Source organism: Homalodisca vitripennis, chromosome 1, assembly GCF_021130785.1.
Source record: "Homalodisca vitripennis isolate AUS2020 chromosome 1, UT_GWSS_2.1, whole genome shotgun sequence".
In the NCBI taxonomy this organism is placed as follows: domain Eukaryota; kingdom Metazoa; phylum Arthropoda; class Insecta; order Hemiptera; family Cicadellidae; genus Homalodisca; species Homalodisca vitripennis.
In genome coordinates, this window is record NC_060207.1 from 143,646,122 (window position 1) to 143,665,257 (window position 19,136).

The following is a 19,136-nucleotide window of genomic DNA, read 5'->3' on the forward strand; positions in this document are numbered from 1 at the left end:
AAGTCAAGAGAACATCTAACACAGCATTCTCAAACACAAGTGACTTGAAAAAACCCCTGAGAGTCAACATGTACGAGTCAACTCGTACAAACCAACCCGAATTGCCCTAAAATATTCTTTATATGTGATATGATTTTAGCTTTCTGTGATGCTAAAATTCTTGTACTGTTGCCAAGTAATTTTCCCAAATCTGTATTCATAATGTTTTGATGCAGTTGTACTAGTACATCTTATAAATAAAAATGAATTGCAAACTGTGTTGCTAAGCGCTAATCTCGAGAATGGCTAGACCAATTCGACTACTTCATTTTGTAAAATATTCATAAAAATTCAAGCAAGGTTTATACGAATAGAAAAATTAGAAACAGTTTCCTAGAACACTTTAGAATTCGGAAAAATAATGATAATATTTATGTTTCACAATACAAATTTAACTGACATTAAATAGCTGTTGACAATTTTAAACCTTTTTTTCTTCAAAGAGGGTGAAATAATTCTTAACATTTTAACTTTATAAAATATTAACTATACAGTGCTTCATCAGTAGTAGAATGCAGATAACAGAGCCCAAGTTGCCCTGTAACTTGTATTTCAGATTGCGCCCTATGACAAATCAAAAACGTCTAATGCATAGGAAATACTTTGTTTAAAGTTTGCTTTTGGAAATACTATTAAAACACTGTTATGAAGCTCATCTTAATGAACAAAGATTGAAAAAAAATGTTTAAACACAAGGTAATAAAACTGATTTGCTTTCTTGACATTGTGGTATGGCATTTTTATAGTGTTTTAAAGAAAAACAGAGGAATGAACTCTAACATGCTTCATCAAGCCATCCTTTCCCAGAACTGTACGTTCGAAAAACAGCGAGACTTCTTTAACATAAAACCTGTTATAACTGATTATTTTTAAATGTTACATGAGTGTAGTAAGGATTTCGCCCTTATATTGGGAGTTGATGTTTTTTGACCATATTAGGCTTCTCAGCCCTAATATATACGAGGTGTGGCTATTAAATCGCGAGACTGACGTTGTACAAAATTTTAAAACTTTTTATTTTATACCTAACCACTTATTGTCACCTTCAATATACACTCCTCTATTCCTACAACTCTCCATGCCAATTTTCCATTGTTGGAAACAGTGCTTGCTGGAAGTCATTCTGTCAGCTACTTTAGGACATGTGCCGCTTTCTCTTTTACAGCTTCAACAGACTCAAATCTTGTCTCTTTCAATGCAGATTTCACTTTAGGGAACAGGTAGAAGTAACATGGTGCAAGATTTAGTGAAAAAGATGGGTGTTCTTGCAATGGAATGTTGAATGGCTAGAATCTCTTGACAGATAATGCGGAATGAGTCAGCACATTGTCTTGGTGGCGAACCCATGATTTGTCCTTCCACATTTCGGAGTGTTTTTTCCTTACTCTTTGATGTAGTATAGAAAGTACTTTCAAGGTACTTCTTTGACCTTCAGGAACCCAGTGAAGGTACACAATCCCATGGATATATATAGAAAACAATCATCTTTGCTTTAGATTTTGAATGGCTCATTCGCTTTTTTGGCTCTGGATCATAAGTAAAAAACCATGTTTCATTACATGTTATTATCATTTCTAAAAAAATGTAGGTCATTACCAAAGGGCGTATATAAGGGGGGGGCTCAGGGGCTCGAGCCCCCCCCGAAATTTGAAACACAAAAAAAATATTATAACTTATATACGATAATTTATTTTTATTTTCAATAAGCTGTGCTTCTATACTTTCGACTACATTAGTATTATAGTTTATAGTGGAATTTTAAGAATACATTATGATACCTAACAATATTCAATATTTATTTTTTTCAGAGGTTGAAATTACTAATATTTTGTAAGCATGCAAATAAGCGTTGCAACTGTAAAGAGTGCGAGGTAGCCTGACGCTCCTGACTGTCGCGTCGGCCGCTCGTGTAGTGCCAGCGCCAGGCATGCGTATATGACGATGACGTGTCGCCGCGGCCGCGCTGCCTAGCAACCCTCCTCCTCCTACAACCCCCCACCCACTCCCACCACACCTGACCTCATTCCGCACTACCACGCCATTGTCTGCTGTTTGTCTAGTGCGTATCACCCGTGGTGACATTTTAAGTGCTGTATGCATATGTGCTGTGAATTGTAGTGACTGTTATCAAGTGATATGTTTTGTTGTCGCGTTATTTAAACATGATCTGATTACTTTATAGTTGACAGTTTACGTGTGAAGTACATAGGCTACATTAAACATTTAAAATGAAGAGACAGAGTTCGATTCAAGCTTTTTTTCGTGAAGAAAAAACGTGTTTCGTCTGAGATCGACGAGCAGACATCGTTTGAAATAACACCGAGTCCCTCCACTTGTGCTACATCAACTGGCAGCGTTTGTTGAGATCAAGGATCACACAGGTGAAATTGAACATAACCTTAACGAGAGTAATCACACTTTGTTAGTTCACAATATCAATGATATTGGTCATTACTGCTCCTCAACTTCCTTTTCACTTCAAAATGAAGAGAAAATTTCAATTATTGAGAACTGTTGGAAGCCTCAACGTAGTTACGAAATTTCCTAAAGTTGAAAATAACAGAAGTTTTCAATATTAAGTGGTTGGAAGACTTCAAATGGTTAGCTTATTCGGAAGCAAAGGAAGGGGCCCTGTGTAAATATTGTGTTTTTTTCTCACAACACAGTGGGAAAGGAAACCATCAGAGTTTTAGGAGTATTAGTATCAAAACCACTTACATACAAAGCTTAAGAAAGCTAGGGAGGTTTTCATGCAACATGAAAATAAACAATATCATAAAACTGGCAATGTTAATGGCTGAAGACGTAAAATCCTTAGTACATGGAAAAACAGAAAGTGTGATAAACAGTATCAACATGCAGAGAAAAATGAATGTTCAGGAAAACAAAAATAGAATTATACCGATAATCCAGACAATTAGATTTTGTGGAAGGCAACAAATTGCTCTTAGAGGGCATCGTGATGGTGGAAGAGTGGATCATCTTGACGAGCCTATACAAAATGATGGTAATTTTCGCTCTTTTATTAAGGTACGGGGTTAATTACGGGGACATTAATCTTAAAACACAGCTAGAAACTGGTGGTGGCAAAACTATTGTATTACTTATTACTAGTTTCTGTTATCCAAAATGAAATTATAGGTATTTTTGGTTCCCAATAACAGTCAAAAATTGTATCCAACGTGAGAAAATCTGTATTTATTCAGTATTAGCAGATGAGACAACAGACATTAGCCAAATTGAAACAATTTTTCCCCTCTGTGTCCGATATGGTTGACGAGGAAATTGTTTAAAAATTAGGGAAGATTTTCTGGCTTTTGTACCCGTGTATGATGTAACAGGTCAAGGTTTAGCCAATTACATTAATGTCAAGTCTAACCAGTCTTGGACTTGATTTAAACCAATTTACGTGGTCAAGGATATGATGGGGTATCTGTCATGAGTGGCCCAGTTCAGAGGGGTACACAGCATACATAAGTGAAAAAGTACCCTCAGCCATATACACACATTGTTCCTCTCACTCTCTTAACTTATGTCTATCTGATGCATCAAAAATCCCTATGATAAGAATTGTATGGGTGTCATCAGTGAGGTGTGTAATTTCACAAGTCAAATCAGCTAAGAGAACTGCGATACTTAAGTCAAGTATTTCTGAATGCTGCCTGAGATGAAGAGAAAAAAACTTATATGTCTGTGTGAGACTCGCTGGGTGCAACGCCACGATTCAGTTATAATGTTTAAAGAAGCTTTGGAGCCTATAAATTACCGCTCTAATCAACTATTTGAAGAAGAATCGACTGCAGAAGCTTCTGTAAAAGCACACACACACTAATTGCCTCCGTGACCAGTTTTTCAGTTTGTTTGCATGTCTTTTTATTTTGAACAACTTGCTTTTCTTTGACTATCCGCCTTTCAGAGATGCTCCAAAAGAAAGATATAGATCTTGCTCAAGCCAACAAACAGATTTCCAATGTATTGGAACTAGTAAAGGAAAGGCGAAGCAAAGCAGAAGAGACATTCCAGGCTTTGGCTTGTTCAGTGAGCTAAAAAGTAAGCACTGACAAATTAGGTATCAAAGAGGAAACCCCCCGTACATGTCGCAAGCAAACTAATCGCTGCAATACTCCTTATACAAACGTGGAAGAATACTACCGGCGTGTAGTGTATATACCATACCTTGACGATTTCTGCTGTTCACTTCAGGAGAGCGTTTTAAAAACCACAGGGAAGTAATCGAACTCACTACAGAATGTTCTTCCTGAGCACTGCATTAAAACGGAATTTTCATCCCTGGAACCTGCCCTGACGTTTTATGAAAAAGATCTATCTTTCAGAGATGAGGTACGAAGTGAATTTCTACTGTGGAAAACAAAAGTGGAATCGTGAAGAAAAGAAAGTTTGCCAAAAACTGCAATTTCTGCTCTTGAAAAATGTGATAAAGACTATTTCCCAAAACATGTTTAATATTTTGAAATTGTTAGCGGTTTTACCCGTTTCAGTGGCTTCTGCAGAAAGGAGCTTTTCAATCTCTCCGAAGACTTAAAACGTATCTGAGAAACACAAACTTCGGGAAAACAGGTTGAATGGTCTTGCACTTTTATCTATTCATAGAGACATTACCATAACTGATGAGGAAGTTTTAAAACAATTTTCACTGAAGTCTAGAAATTTGGATTTTGTTTTGTAAAAATGACAATAAACAGTGTTTCATGAATACTTTTAGCTATATTTCATTTTCTTCCCTTGTAACAGTTCATAAAGTAGGCCTACAATAACTGGTTATTGTAGCTTGGAAGGCTGTTTGAGATTTTAGTTTTTTAACGATATAAATATTTGAATTGTGTGCATACTGAAATTACTATTTCTGATTTCATTAAGGTAAAATTTTAAAAAAACTAAAATAACAATTCAATTGCTAAAATAAATATAGTATATAGTCAACCATTTATTAGTTTCAAATTTATAATATTGTGGTGTGTTGTGTTTTAGATACGTAGGACAATATATTTCTTTGTATAACAACTATTTTAAACCAAAGATTTTAAAAATAGGACTTTATAGCCTCTATTATTTTCTATTTTAACAACTGAAAACTACCAAACTAGCAGACACTTAAGTTTTGAATTTTAATTTTATACAAAAATAATATACAAAGGATACAGGTCCTTCTATATAAACATAATAACGCTAAAATGGAAAAGTGAAACCTGCTCGAAAAGAAGGAAACTCGCCATGAAAAACTTAAAAATCTCTCCGAAAGAGTGATTTTCATTCTTTCCATTTTAGCGTTTATACATGCCAAAAAACCTTAAACCTGTGTTTTTAAGACTTAAATTGGCAAAATTTTCCCGGGGGAGGACCCCCCGACCCCCCTTCTACTGGGGGTTTTCCATACCCCCCAGACCCCCCGGTATTTTCAGCCCCCCCCCAAATATTTTTCTATATACGCCACTGGTCATTACCACAAAGTGTCAATACAAACATTTTGTAAGCTTCTTGCTGTTCAATCATTAGAATTTTAGGCACCATTTTGGCACAAACTTTATGCATGTTAAAATTGTCATCTAAAATTAGCCATACACATTCTTTATCAATACCTACAGTTTCACCAATTGCGTGAATACCTAATCGAAGGTCAGACCAAATCAAATGACCTACTTTTCAACATTTTCATCAGTTTTTGACAATGAAGGGCGACCTGGCTGTGAATTGTCTTTGTCTTTTCAACCATCTTTAAAACGCTTAAACCATAAAAAAGTGTTCTCATTATAAACAATCACTGCCATACACTTCTTTCAGTAAATTATAAAGTTTCAGTAGCAGTTTATACAAGTTTAAAGTGAAATTTCACACTAATTCATTGCTCTACTAATACACCATTGTATCTGGCAAATAAAAAAACAACAATAACGCAAACATAGTATCTGACTAAATGGTGTTGTTTACAAAAGTGTGACTAGTTGAATACTAAAGAGAAAGTTTCATACTAAACAGCTGTTGATTAATGGCAGTTGACGCATGCAGGGTCAGTCTCCTTATTTAATAGCCATACCTCGAATGTATACTTTCTTCATCAGGAGAATAAGGCAAACTCAACTATGATACTGGAAATATCTTAGACCGAAACAAGATTGCAAGAGCAAGGAGTAGACCCTTTTGGGTCGTTACTTGATCTGGACAGTAAAGCAAACTCAAATTTGACACTGTAAATACATTAGACTGAAAGTGAATTTAAATGGCCCAAAGTAAATGCTTTTTGGCCAAAGTAGGTGTCTCAGTCCTACATATATACATATATTTTTTCATTGAGACAACAAGTTTATCATTGAGACACCTGTTCTTTAAGAATGAGACAATAGGTAATATCATTCGAACCAGAAATGTTCCTATATGCACCTGATACAAGAGTCAGTCCCTTATCCTCTGATCGTCTCAACCATGAGTACTGAAATAATACTTAACTGATGTGTGCTTACTTTCATGTAAAAACTATCATATGACATCATAATATTACATCATAAGTGGTGTATCCAAATAGTCTCTGAACTTCAATTTTAAAAAATTGTGTGCAAAGCTGCAGATAACATCTAGTTATCATTAAAATTATTTTTAAAGCACAAAAAGATTATGAGAATATCACTTACCTTGACTATGCAGAACTTTTGTGAAAATCTTTCAGAAAGCCTATAATCTTCTCTGCTCTATTCAGACCACCTATTGGAATATCCTTGTTAATTTGTAGAAACAAAAACTCTTGGTTCCACAAAGACAGTGTAGCTAAATCTATGGTAAATTACTTGTTTTGAAAGATACATAATCCTCTAAAACAAATGAAAAATATGGCGAACGTAATTATAATGCAACAAAATATTACCTAAGTTAACTTTGAATACAAAATCATTTTTACATAGGTTTTATAGACTTCTTGGAAGCCATGATTTAACCCTTTGAGTGCCAAGTATTTTTTGAGTGGGTATACTGAAAAGTGCCAGGTATTTTTCTAGTGGGTGTACCTAAAAGTGCCAGCCCTTTTTCAGACATTTTGCAAGGTTTTAGTAAAAAATTCACAGTTCACATAGTGAGAGGAAGAACAATCAACCAAAAATATCAGAACCAAAAATTACTATAGGACAGGAAATCGTCACTAACCCCCACACAATTGCTAATCACTTTAACCAGTTTTTCACCAATATTGCAGAAATCACCCTAAAAAACCAGCCAAAAGTCACAAAACAACCTGCACCTCCACAAACCTCAGGTAATGATTTAACACAGCTACCTTTCACTGATGAACAAGAAATTGAAGAGATCATCGATAATCTTAAACCCAAAATCTCGTCAGGATTAGATGAAATTTCAGCAAAGATGCTGAAACACTGTAAGAAAGCTTTAACTCCACCACTAGTCAAAGTAACAAACTTATCCCTCGCTTATGGCCACTTTCCAGCCGCACTTAAACAAAGTAAAGTATACCCCAAGCTAAAAAGTGGAAACCAGACTGAAGCCAAAAACTACAGACCCATATCATTAATCTCAACCTTCTCCAAAGTAATTGAGAAAATAGTTTTAAAAAGACTAATGGACTGTGAACATAACAGCCTGTTAACAGAAAGCCAACATGGCTTCATCAAGGGAAGATCCACAACATCTGCCATAATCAAACTTGCGGAATTCATCATTGATAGCTTGGAAGAAAAAAATCTGGTTACTGGAATTATGCTGGATTTCAGCAAAGCTTTTGATTGCTTGGGACACGAAACTGATCCTCAACAAACTTGAACAGCTTGGTGTGAAAGGCCAAGCCCACGCATGGTTCAAGAGTTATTTGGAAGGAAGAAGTCAGGTTGTTGAGATTCAAGACACACAAGAAAACATACGCCAAGAAGTAAGATCAGACCCTTTACCCATTACAAGGGGTGTACCTCAGGGGTCGGTATTGAGACCAGTCCTATTCATTCTCCTGACAAATGACATGCCACAATATCTAGGAATGCACTGTACTCCCCTAATGTACGCTGATGATACGACACTTCTAGTCTCCGAGTCATCACCAAACAATGTGGCCATCAACTCTTACATTGCACTGAATAAGGCATATCAATACTGTCATGAAAACGACTTAGTTGTAAACGCTGAAAAAAAACCAAACAATTAGCTTTTGGGAGAAGACAGGAGGAAGTCCCAAAACTACCAGAAGTATCAATGGAAAGCCAGACCAAATTCCTAGGAATGACTATCGACAATGCACTATCCTGGAACAATCATGTTGACGCACTCTCCAAAAAAATTGAACTCCTGCTTGTACATTTTAAAAAGAGTAAACCTCGTCAGTGACGATGCCACAACAAAAACTGCCTACCATGCATTGTTCGAGTCTCACTTACGATATGGCCTTGCAGTTTGGGGAGGCACAACAGCAGGAAACCTTAATCGAATTCTACTTCTCCAGAAGAGAGCAATCAGGATTATGGCCGGCCTTGGCCCAAGGGAGAGCTGCAGAAAGGTCTTCAAAACTACAAATGTGTTAACAATCATCGGCCTATACATAAAAGAAGTCATATTGTATGTAACGATCGAACAGCTTCAACGAGGCCTTGATATACACTCACACAACACTCGTCATGCATCAAACTTTCACCTCCCTCTACATCACACTGCATCATATGAGAGGAAACCATCCTATATGGGGAGGAAACTCTTTAACCTCCTATCAGAAGATCTAAAGATGCTGAACGTGAAGAAGTTGAAGACAGCCCTGACCAACTGGCTCATCGACCGACCATTTTACTCCATTGATGAGTTCCTGGACTGGAGGAAGAATGAAGAACACATTCACTGAAGGAAAATACCTATATAAAATTGACGCCATTGCATTTCTTGATGTTATGTTAATAAAGAATTTGAAAGAAAAAAAAAGAAAAAAAAAGTTCGATTATTTAATAAGCTATCAACATGATTCTTTTTTTATTTTACTCTGAAAACTCTGTTTAATTAACATAAAATAACAAAGTTACCATAACACTAAATTTAGGAATACCAAAAATGGACATACCTAAAAAAATTCAAAAATACTTTTTAATTTCATTTTTCAACCAAATTATTATGACCAAAAAAATTCATATCCTTTTCTTAGTCCATATCACTGTAAAGTGTATGCAATTGTCTGTAAATCTTGAAAAATTTTTATTATTATCTTCAATAATGAGTAAGTTATACAACTTTTAAGAAACTATTGTCACATTGTTTCTGGTAGCTATGGCAACCAAAAATGTTTATATGTGAGTTGATTTAATAAGCTATCAACATGATTCTTTTTTTATTTTTCTCTGAAAACTCTGTTTAATTAACATAAAATAACAAAGTTACCATAACACTAAATTTAGGAATACCAAAAATGAACTTACCTAAAAAAAATTCAAAAATATTTTTTAATTTCATTTTTCAACCAAATTATTATGACCAAAAAATTCATATCCTTTTCTTAGTCCATATCACTGGAAAGTGTATGCAATTGTCTGTAAATCTTGAAAAATTTATATTATTATCTTCAATAATGAATAAGTTATACAACTTTTAAGAAACTATTGTCACATTGTTTCTGGTAGCTATGGCAACCAAAAATGTTTATAATTATGTGAGTTTCATAATTTAAAGTTTGACCGGAAGTGTACTATAACAATTTATTTTGAAAAGAACGATTCTTCACAAACATTTCAATATGATATTATTTGAAAATATTAAAGGTTACAATTTTTAGTGACTTTTCCCGAACGTCCGGTAAAATCGGACGTCGGCACTTTTCGGCCAACTTTTAACGTCCGGTAAAATCGGACGTTGGCACTTTTCGGCCAACTTTTAACGTCCGGTAAAATCGGACGTTGGCACTCAAAGGGTTAAATAAATAGAAATTCCACTCTTATTTATAGATATAGTATTACGTGTGTGCATGATTCTAGATTATTTCCCAAAATGGCTCACTACCTACAGCCTACATGAATTGTCTCCCAGTATGAATGCACGTGGGTAATTCCCCAACATTGTAACAGGTCAAATTACTACATTTGAATATTCGCGGGGAATTGGCAGACTGTGACGTCAATGAATCGGCAGACTGTGACGTCAGTGAATCACATGTTGTCGGAATTGAAATTTATTTAACTAATAACGAAGAAATTTATTGAACTTTATACGGGAAACGATTTGATTAATTAAAATGAAGTAAACATAACCAAAATTCGTGTTTTACAAAAGCACTAAATAGAATTACGCAGAAAAGCCAATTGTGGGATGAATGACTTGTATATTGATGACGTCATAAAGCACATGTTGCTAAAAATTTAAATAAAAAGCTTTGAAAAAATAATAAAAGAAAATAGAAAGACTTAAATTGATTAATTATAGTAAACGTGATAAATTTCGACAATTATAAGAAAAGAATCAAATTATATTTATTCGTGAAGACGCTGATTTGAACGAGAGAGGGGATGAGTATTGTTTTGAGTCGGTATCCATAGTTATATACGGAGATTCGGTCTTCTCTCACCAGACTTGAAGCAAGGAGGTTGTGTTGATTCTCCTGGGATAGTAGTGATCTGTTGTATAGTGTATTGAAATTTTTAATGAAGGATGGGATATTATTTTAGTCTTTTAAATTATCAAAGCATTGCAAGGTGAGTGAAATTATAATATGTATTGAGAGTGTGACATGGAATAAATTAATATCATGGTCACTTGGTTTGACTTTTCTTTGAATATCCCCTTTATAAAAAGTGTGATGGAGTGATATCAAATTTTTTAATCACTACTTAACATATTTTAAAACCTGAGAGACACACAGACTTGTTGTTGGTGATAACACCACAGACATTCAAATTTAATAAGTTTTAAGCAGTACCAAGGGAATGCAGCTAGCATTGGGCAAGATGGCGACCAATACCATGATGAGCAACATGGTACAACAACGTGCCACTGGTGACAAAAAGGCGTACAACTACATGGTGAGTCAACAACACTAAAGAACCGACTCACAATAAATTGACACAACCACGTGGAGGGGATCCGCAGAAAATTGACGCAGTCAAGGTAAAGGGCTTTCAGCAAATTACAGCAGTCAACGTGGGGGTGACACTCATCAAATTGGCGCTACAACCTGGGACTCTCATCAAAATATAAGTACTCACTTGTGCAGAAGTGTACCTGATTACTGTATGTCCATTTCTAATGTAACACAGATTAATAATATGACTATAAGAATATAACAGTCATTATAAAATACTCAAGAAACTTACCTCATTCTTGATCTGAGGCAAACAATTAAGATTAACAAGTCTTCACAAACTTATACAAAAATTATTTTTCCTCATAAAACTTATTTGCATATAATATATGAATGCTTTTCAAGTATTATAAGTAAAGAAGTTATAAGTAATAAATAAGAACATATGGCAGCAATGAAGGTCCAATAGTGTCAACAACTGCTGACATTGACAGCCGAGCACATTCCATCTGCCTCACTCACACAGACCCGAGACATTCAGTGTCAACATTACCACACCTCTTATTGTTGGTACTGCTTGTTTTATTGGACAAGGCATTTGATCAAACTCTTATACAATTCTGACAACTTGGATCCTTATGATAATTACTCTATTCTGACAAACAGAAAAACCTGGCTTAACAGATTGATTCTCTTAAATACTAAACTGTTTGTCTACCAACTTCTAAAATGCCTTCAAAATATCCCTGTAGCACATGTGAAATTGAAGTAAAATTCTCTGGAATAAAATGTACTGGACCATGCCAAAAATGGTACCATGTTGGCTGCCAGGATATTAAAAAAAGAAACTCTTCAAAAATGGGCTCCAGATGTAATATTATTAACTGGCAATGCAAAAAATATAATGCAGACTACCTCTGTCTCAGTCCATCTAACCAGCAACCTGGGAAAAAATTGACAGCCAACTTGAAAACACTCAATAGTCCTATTAAAGAACTAGAAAACAGTCTCATTGAAAGCAACCTATTAGAAGATTCAAGTAACAAAGAACATAAATTACAGATGGCTGCCAAAATAGGATCGGTCTTGCTAGAGGAGAACAATGTCCTGAAAGAAGAAAAGCTTAAGCTAGAAATCAGACAAACATAATGGAAGGGAAATTAGAAGACACTGAAACCAGTGAAAAACGTTTTGATTTTGATAGCAAACACAGCACACAAAGAAGCCCTAAAAATCAAGAATATATAACCACACAGCAATAAATTTGGGTAAAAACCTATAATATAATAATAAAGTACCTAGTACAAATTCTTCACCAGAATGTCCTGGAAGTTCAAAACAAGAAAAGCCGCATCATCCGCCTTCTTGAACACACACGACCAAACATAGTCATACTTACAGAACATGGCCTTTAGCATGAGTTACTACTGAACACAAGAATCCTGGAATATGTACTTAAGACAGATTTTAGCCTGCGAAATGGTGATTGTAAAAATTTCTCAAAGATAAAACACCTTTATGTTTTAGGCATCTATGTACCACCTAGTAGAAATCTTATTGATGTTCTGGATAAAATATCCAATGTACTGGAAGGTACAAGAGCAGAAGATAATCCCCTAATTATGATTGGCGATGTAAATGTGGATATTTTAAAACAACACAACCGGGACAACAGTATTCCAAGTGAAACATTAATGAGACACAACCGGTCCAGACTGACCCTTCCTCCCACAAGAGTAACTCTCCAGTCCAGTACTTCCATTGACTGTGTATGCACAAATTAAGAAAATGAAAGATTAAAAACATCAGTAATTGAAGTGGCCATATCAGATCACAGAGCCCAATCGACCACAGCATAATTTAAAATACATGACATTTCCTCTACGAGTTCTATTCAACGACAGTTCAAGAAAGAAAACATTCATAAATTGAAGGTACTACTTCCAAATGAAGATTTGAAAGATTTATAATATTGACGATGCATATAATACCTTCTTAGCAACACTGTCAATGGCCATGGATGCTGCTTGCCCCATGGTGAGGACAAAAAAAGCTAAAGTAAAAAAGAAGATATTTATAGACAAAGGAGCACTTGATCTAATGTCAAATGTCTGAATAAACATCAGCTTACAGGCAATGATTAAGATAAGGCAAAAATATTTAAAGCCAAAGAGGATCTTCGACTGAAAGTGCTAAGACAGCAGGCAGATTACATTAAAAAATCTAAAAATAAATGTAAGGCTTTATGGCAGGTAATAAATTCTGAAAGACAAAACAATAAACAGCAGAGAACTCAACAAAATCTGGAAGTGAATAACAGGGAAATAAGTAACCCTAGGGAAGTGCCAGAACACTTCAACCATTTCTTCACCAACATAGCAGATAAGACACTTGCCAACAACACACATTACATAAAAATAGGCAAGTAAATACAAGTACAACCTATGAAAAGCCATCTCTCACCTCTGCCAGACATTGACATAAAAGAAATTCAAAGTATAATCAAGAGCTTCAAGCCCAAAACCTCATCAGGAGAGGATGAAGTCTCTTCCAAATTATTACAAGAATGCTGTAAAACTCTTATATTACCTCTGATTTTCATATCCAATATATCAATAAGATCAGGAAAATTCCCAATGGCCTTAAAACTGGTCAAAGTATATTCTAAGTTCAAAAGCGGAAGTCCAAAGCAAGCCAGTAACTACAGACCAATCTCATCTCAACCTTCTCCAAAGTGATTGAACGAGTTGTACCTAAGAGATTGATAGACCTTTGTGAGCAAAATAAGTTACTGACGACAGAGTTTCTTAAAAGGATGATCAACTAAAATTGAACTTGCCGAGTTTATAATTGACCACCTTGAGAAAGGAGAACTAGTTACAGGTATTATGCTTGATTTCAGCAAGGCATTTGATTGCCTTGGCCATAACTAAATTTTAAACAAACTTGACAACCTGGGTATCAGAGAGCCTGCTCTAAACTGGTTTAGGAGCTACCTTGAAGAATGCAGCCAATTGATTGAAGTCAAACATACAGAAAGAGGACTAATTCATACTATAAGATCCAAGGCACTTGCTATAACCAGAGGTGTACCTCAAAGATCTGTCCTTGGCCCTGTGATGTTTATTTTATTCATAAACGACATGCCACAATACCTGGATGGACTCAGTCATACGCTTATGTATGCAGGTGACACCACCATTCTGTCTTCAGGGAATTTTGCTGACCAACTGGCAGTAAGCTCGTATATATCATTGAATATGGCTTACCAATGCTGTTACACAAATTACCTAGTGGTTGATACATCAAAGACAAACCAGTTAGCTTTTGGCAGAAGATGAAACCAAGTTCCAACTGCTCCAGAAGTTTAAGTGATACCACAGGCCAAATTTCTAGGAGTGACTATTGAAGAAAATATGTCATGGACATATCATGTTGACATACTGTGTAAGAAATTGGATACAAGCCTTTGCATCTTAAAACGAATAAAAGCCATCAGTAACATTGCAACAACAAAATCAACATACTTTAACCTGTTTGAAACATACATACGATATGGCACAGCTATCTGGGAGGAACATCTCAAGAGAACCTACAAAGAATTCTGTCCTCAGAAGCAAGTGATGAGGATCCAAAATTGCCTGGGACCAAGAGACACCTGCAGATAATCTTTTACAGACTTCAGAATTATGACTGTAATATCCCTCTATATCCAGGAAGTCATATTACATGTTGATGGAAAAAACTTACCTCAAGCAGCAGACCTTCATGACTACCACACCAGACATGCTGAAGACTACCATCTACTGGCTCACCATATCGCACTGTACCAAAATAAACCATCATATGCAGACCAGAAGCTGTTGAACCTACTACTGGCAGAAATGAAGATTCTCAAAGGAAAAAAGCTAAAGAAATTTCTGAATGAATGGCTGGCTTCAAGACACTTCTATACACTGGAAGAATACCTGCACTGGGACGATAAAAAAGAAACCATTCATTTTAACTTTACAAACACAATTTGTGTACTTTACAACATGTACTTTTGTGCAAACATTATTATTGTAGACATGAAATTATTGTAAACTGATGCTATACATTTCTCCATGATATTGTAATAAAGAGTTTCTGATTTCTGATACTGGTACATCTAAAATCAAAATTAGTAAGATGATAAATGAGTAACAAGCCAATAAATCTAGAAAATATAAGTAAAGCAGAAACTAGGGAACATTGTTTCTATTTTTATAAATCCACATCCAGTACTCTTATCCATTATATGCTTTTTTATCTGCAATATGAGGATGGGCTAGCCTCTCCAAAAGTGCATGTGAAAGATAATGTACAACTATGATGCATTGTCTGGGTTTTGGCTCCACAGCCACTGGATTCAGTGGGAGCGTGACCCCACCTAAACTTCCAAGAACCACTACTACCCATATCAGTACAAAATCTATTCAACCGAATCTACTCCATTCCTCCAAGGGAGTTGCACAACACCCACTATTTCCGTTGAATTAGAATCAAGAACTTAATTCTACCATCAAACACATCTTACAACATTATCCAAGTGCTTTTGGATGAATCTTCATTACTTTTTAAGGTACTGGCAGTCTGTAGGGGTGAATGTCTGGACCTCAGCCGACCTCTGTAATGTGGAAGATCCTGTAAGATAGGTGATTCACGGTTTGACAAAATCTTATCATATTCTCTTAGTAAGGTCTCTTTCCGTTGTATAAGGGTGCAATGTTAATAAGTACCAGGAACCAAGGAAGAGGAGTGAGAATCAGAATGCCACTTACTGTTCTCATAACTGTTTTAAGTTGTATGTCAATTCTTTTAGAACGCAAACTGTTTAGTCACATGGGTGAACAGTATTCAGATGTGGAGTAGACCAGAGACAGAGCTGAGGTACATAAAACCTTGATTCTGACCTTGACCTTTAGCCTTGATTCTGGTACTTAAACATTATTGAGTGATCAAGTATGACTCTTACATACTTAGGATATTAATTATGATAATTTAGACCATTGTCATAAAGGGAATGGTAGATATTCATTACATTTGATTTTTCCATTATTTTATTTTTTATGAAAAGTATATAATGTAAACATAATTATGCTAATATCAATATGAAGTTCCAGTATTTACTTTAAATATGATTGCAATATCAATATGTTTAATAAATTACTTTGCAATGTCAATATTTATATACATTTTTTTCCAGCTTCTTATGGACATGCAGCCATTTATCCTGGAACCGGCAGTTAAAAATCCTGTAGTGGCGGGCTGTTTTGAGAGCGTTTGCAAACATGTATTCTAAATTATTTTCAAACTCCAGGCACTACATTTTATTATGCTATTGTATGTTATTTCACTCAGTAAGTTCTGTAGAATACTGAAACACACCAATAGATTTGATATACTCATACAAATATTTTTCATACTACCTTAAAACTTGAGTAAATTAAAAATACAAAGTTCTGGGGAGACCATGCATATTAAATTAACAGAAAGGTTGAAATTTATAATTCCAAAATGACTATTTCTAGAAAATATATATTAAAAAATCCCATTTGGAAGCTATTTATATATTTTTTTCAATAAAGAAGTCAAAGATTCTAAGACCCTACACTTAGTCCTAAAAGGACCTTTGTACCTCCCTTACTTACAAATAAAACCCCAATTCACCCTGAGATCTGAGGCTTCTGCAAAAACCAATTAGATTTGTGGATTTCTGTTTTGATGTTCTGTGGGCTTAAGAGATAAGCTCTAAAGACTTTTTTCTGATTTCACAAATGGTATGGACAGTTCTGCCTCATGTGATTCACTGATTCTTCTGCCTCACCGTAGAGTCGACATTCATTACTCTGACTTAAACCCACCTTCATCAGATTTTTTTTAAAGAGAACCATGTCCTGTTAGAATCGCAAGTATCATTAGTATATCCGCCATGCTTAGATCTAGGAGTATAGACCACCCTTTAGCATATAAGAGATAAACATGTTTTTATTTCCAAGGTCTCGAATCTGATCCTTTTTTCCCAGGCATTTACTACAGGAGGAAATGTGGCCTTATTTGGATCGCCCGATTTTTGTACAACATACTGTATATTCTTTTTGTTTGGTGCTTAACTGTGGATCTTTAGTTAGATGCCACAGTTAAGGATACCAGCATTGTCTGTAATAGGAAGAGTAAGTAAACAAATATAGCAATCAAGACTGTTCAGAAGATATTCCTCTCATGGCCACTTTGTATCATAAGAAATATAAGCATAATACTTCCAATACACTTTTGTTAAGTATCCTTCAACTTCACATAAGTTTTATATTAGACTAACTCACTAACCGTTTTCACTAAGCTCACATGGAATTATCAAATTGAAATTATATCTGAAGCAACAAAAGCTCTAGGTGCTTATAAAAGACTGGAAATAACCGGAGATGGATATACAACCCAAGATGATTACTCACACATGTATGCACACGCACACACATTAAATTTGTATAAATGGCAATAGCTGAATTAAATTTCAATAAACATTGAATCACAAAAATTACTTGCTATATATAAGATCTATGAAGCCATAATATAACCAATGGTCATATATGCAGCTGGGGTGGCTGAAAGAAGGACAAAATACAACAGCTGAGAGGCTACATGGTCTTCAGAGGCTAGGTTACATAAGCATTATGGGGGAAATGAACTCCTGTCCAACTTTGGCACTTGAAGCGTTAGGATACACATCCTCTGGGACAGGAGGTGAAGAAGACAACTGCATTTAGTGCTATACAAATTTTGAACAGAGAGGTGATAAAGTCTACATCCTCAGAAGGATCCATGTCAATAATAAAGGAATTTACTGATGTTGAAATGATAACTAACGTGTATGACTGCATGGTAAAGAAATACTCCTTTGATAAAACATACCTCATATCTTTTGGAAATAGACATAAATTGAATACAAAGAAGTTTTATATCCTACATTGGCCAGGAGCCAGACTGGCAATGCACTTACGAAAATATCTAAAAAAAAGACGGCTCACACAAAAAAGTGGAAAATATCTAATATTATTAGGCATTCAGGCAGCTTTAATTGAGCTTGACAACTGGTCCTTTCACTCAAAGGTAGTAAAGGAATAAAGGATTGATCTAATGGAACTAACAAAAAGGAACAAAGTTGTCCTTGGTTAAGTGCTGGATCATAAAGGCATTTTTAGGTATGAAATAGTGGACGGACCAAGAGAGGCCCTGAATGCCTTATCGTAGGGCCAGAACTGCGTTGAAACATTCAAGTGATGAAAGGTTCCAGTGGTACCACTAAACACAATTTTCAATTCTATAACACCAGAATTGTTTGCACTATGATGTTCAATTATTAACAACACCCAGCTCCAGGGTTAATGTCGTAAATACGAGATTTGAGACATTCATTAGTAATGACACTCCCTTCCAGTAAGTTATCTTGTACAAAGTACAAGTAACTACCAAATATAATAAAATCTCAAATTGCTACTGTAAAAACAAATAAATTGATTAAAAAATGAGGAACTGCCATAGTGTATATTAAAAAAGTGTAAAACTGACCCAAGAAACATCCTTTAGCGTAATAATAACTTTCAAATTGAATTACAACAAAATGTTAGATAATGCACCTCTGCCAGATACTTTCAAATATAATGTCAACAAATAAATACATTCCTACCATTAACTTTCATTTTATAACCAAAATACAGAATTTAATTAACAGCTGAAAAAATTATAAAGAGAGCAATTTCACATTTTAAAATTTTGATTTTATTAGACATCAGTTGGTTAGTAGGAAAAAAGCAATCACTAATATATAAAAAGGTTAGCTTTATGGTATATGTAATCATCCGTCAATAATTAATTTTATCTCTAGAACTGGACGTTGAAATTTCTCTAAATGGCAGCCCTGTAATTTTTGTTTAGGAACCTTAAAAAAATTAATAAACTATGTTTTGTTCTAAGCTAATTCGTTATCTTATTACATATAATTTTTCATCATCAGATGAAGATTTAGATACACTAATATAATCACATAAGTATTTCTGCACGTTGTTTTACAATATTTTTAGAC

At 35.0% G+C, this 19,136-nt stretch overlaps 1 protein-coding gene across 1 annotated transcript in view; it reads right to left on the reverse strand.

Moving 5' to 3' along the window:
- LOC124372730 (FK506-binding protein 5-like) overlaps window positions 1-18,767 on the reverse strand; it is a 31,077-nt gene extending 12,310 nt beyond the window's left edge. The window contains exons 1-2 of the mRNA XM_046831142.1: window positions 18,623-18,767; window positions 6,684-6,860 (exon numbers count right to left, since the gene is read on the reverse strand). The gene's annotated coding sequence lies outside the window, so the exon portion shown is untranslated. The remainder of the gene's footprint in view (window positions 1-6,683; window positions 6,861-18,622) is intronic.
- Window positions 18,768-19,136: the final 369 nt, after the last annotated feature.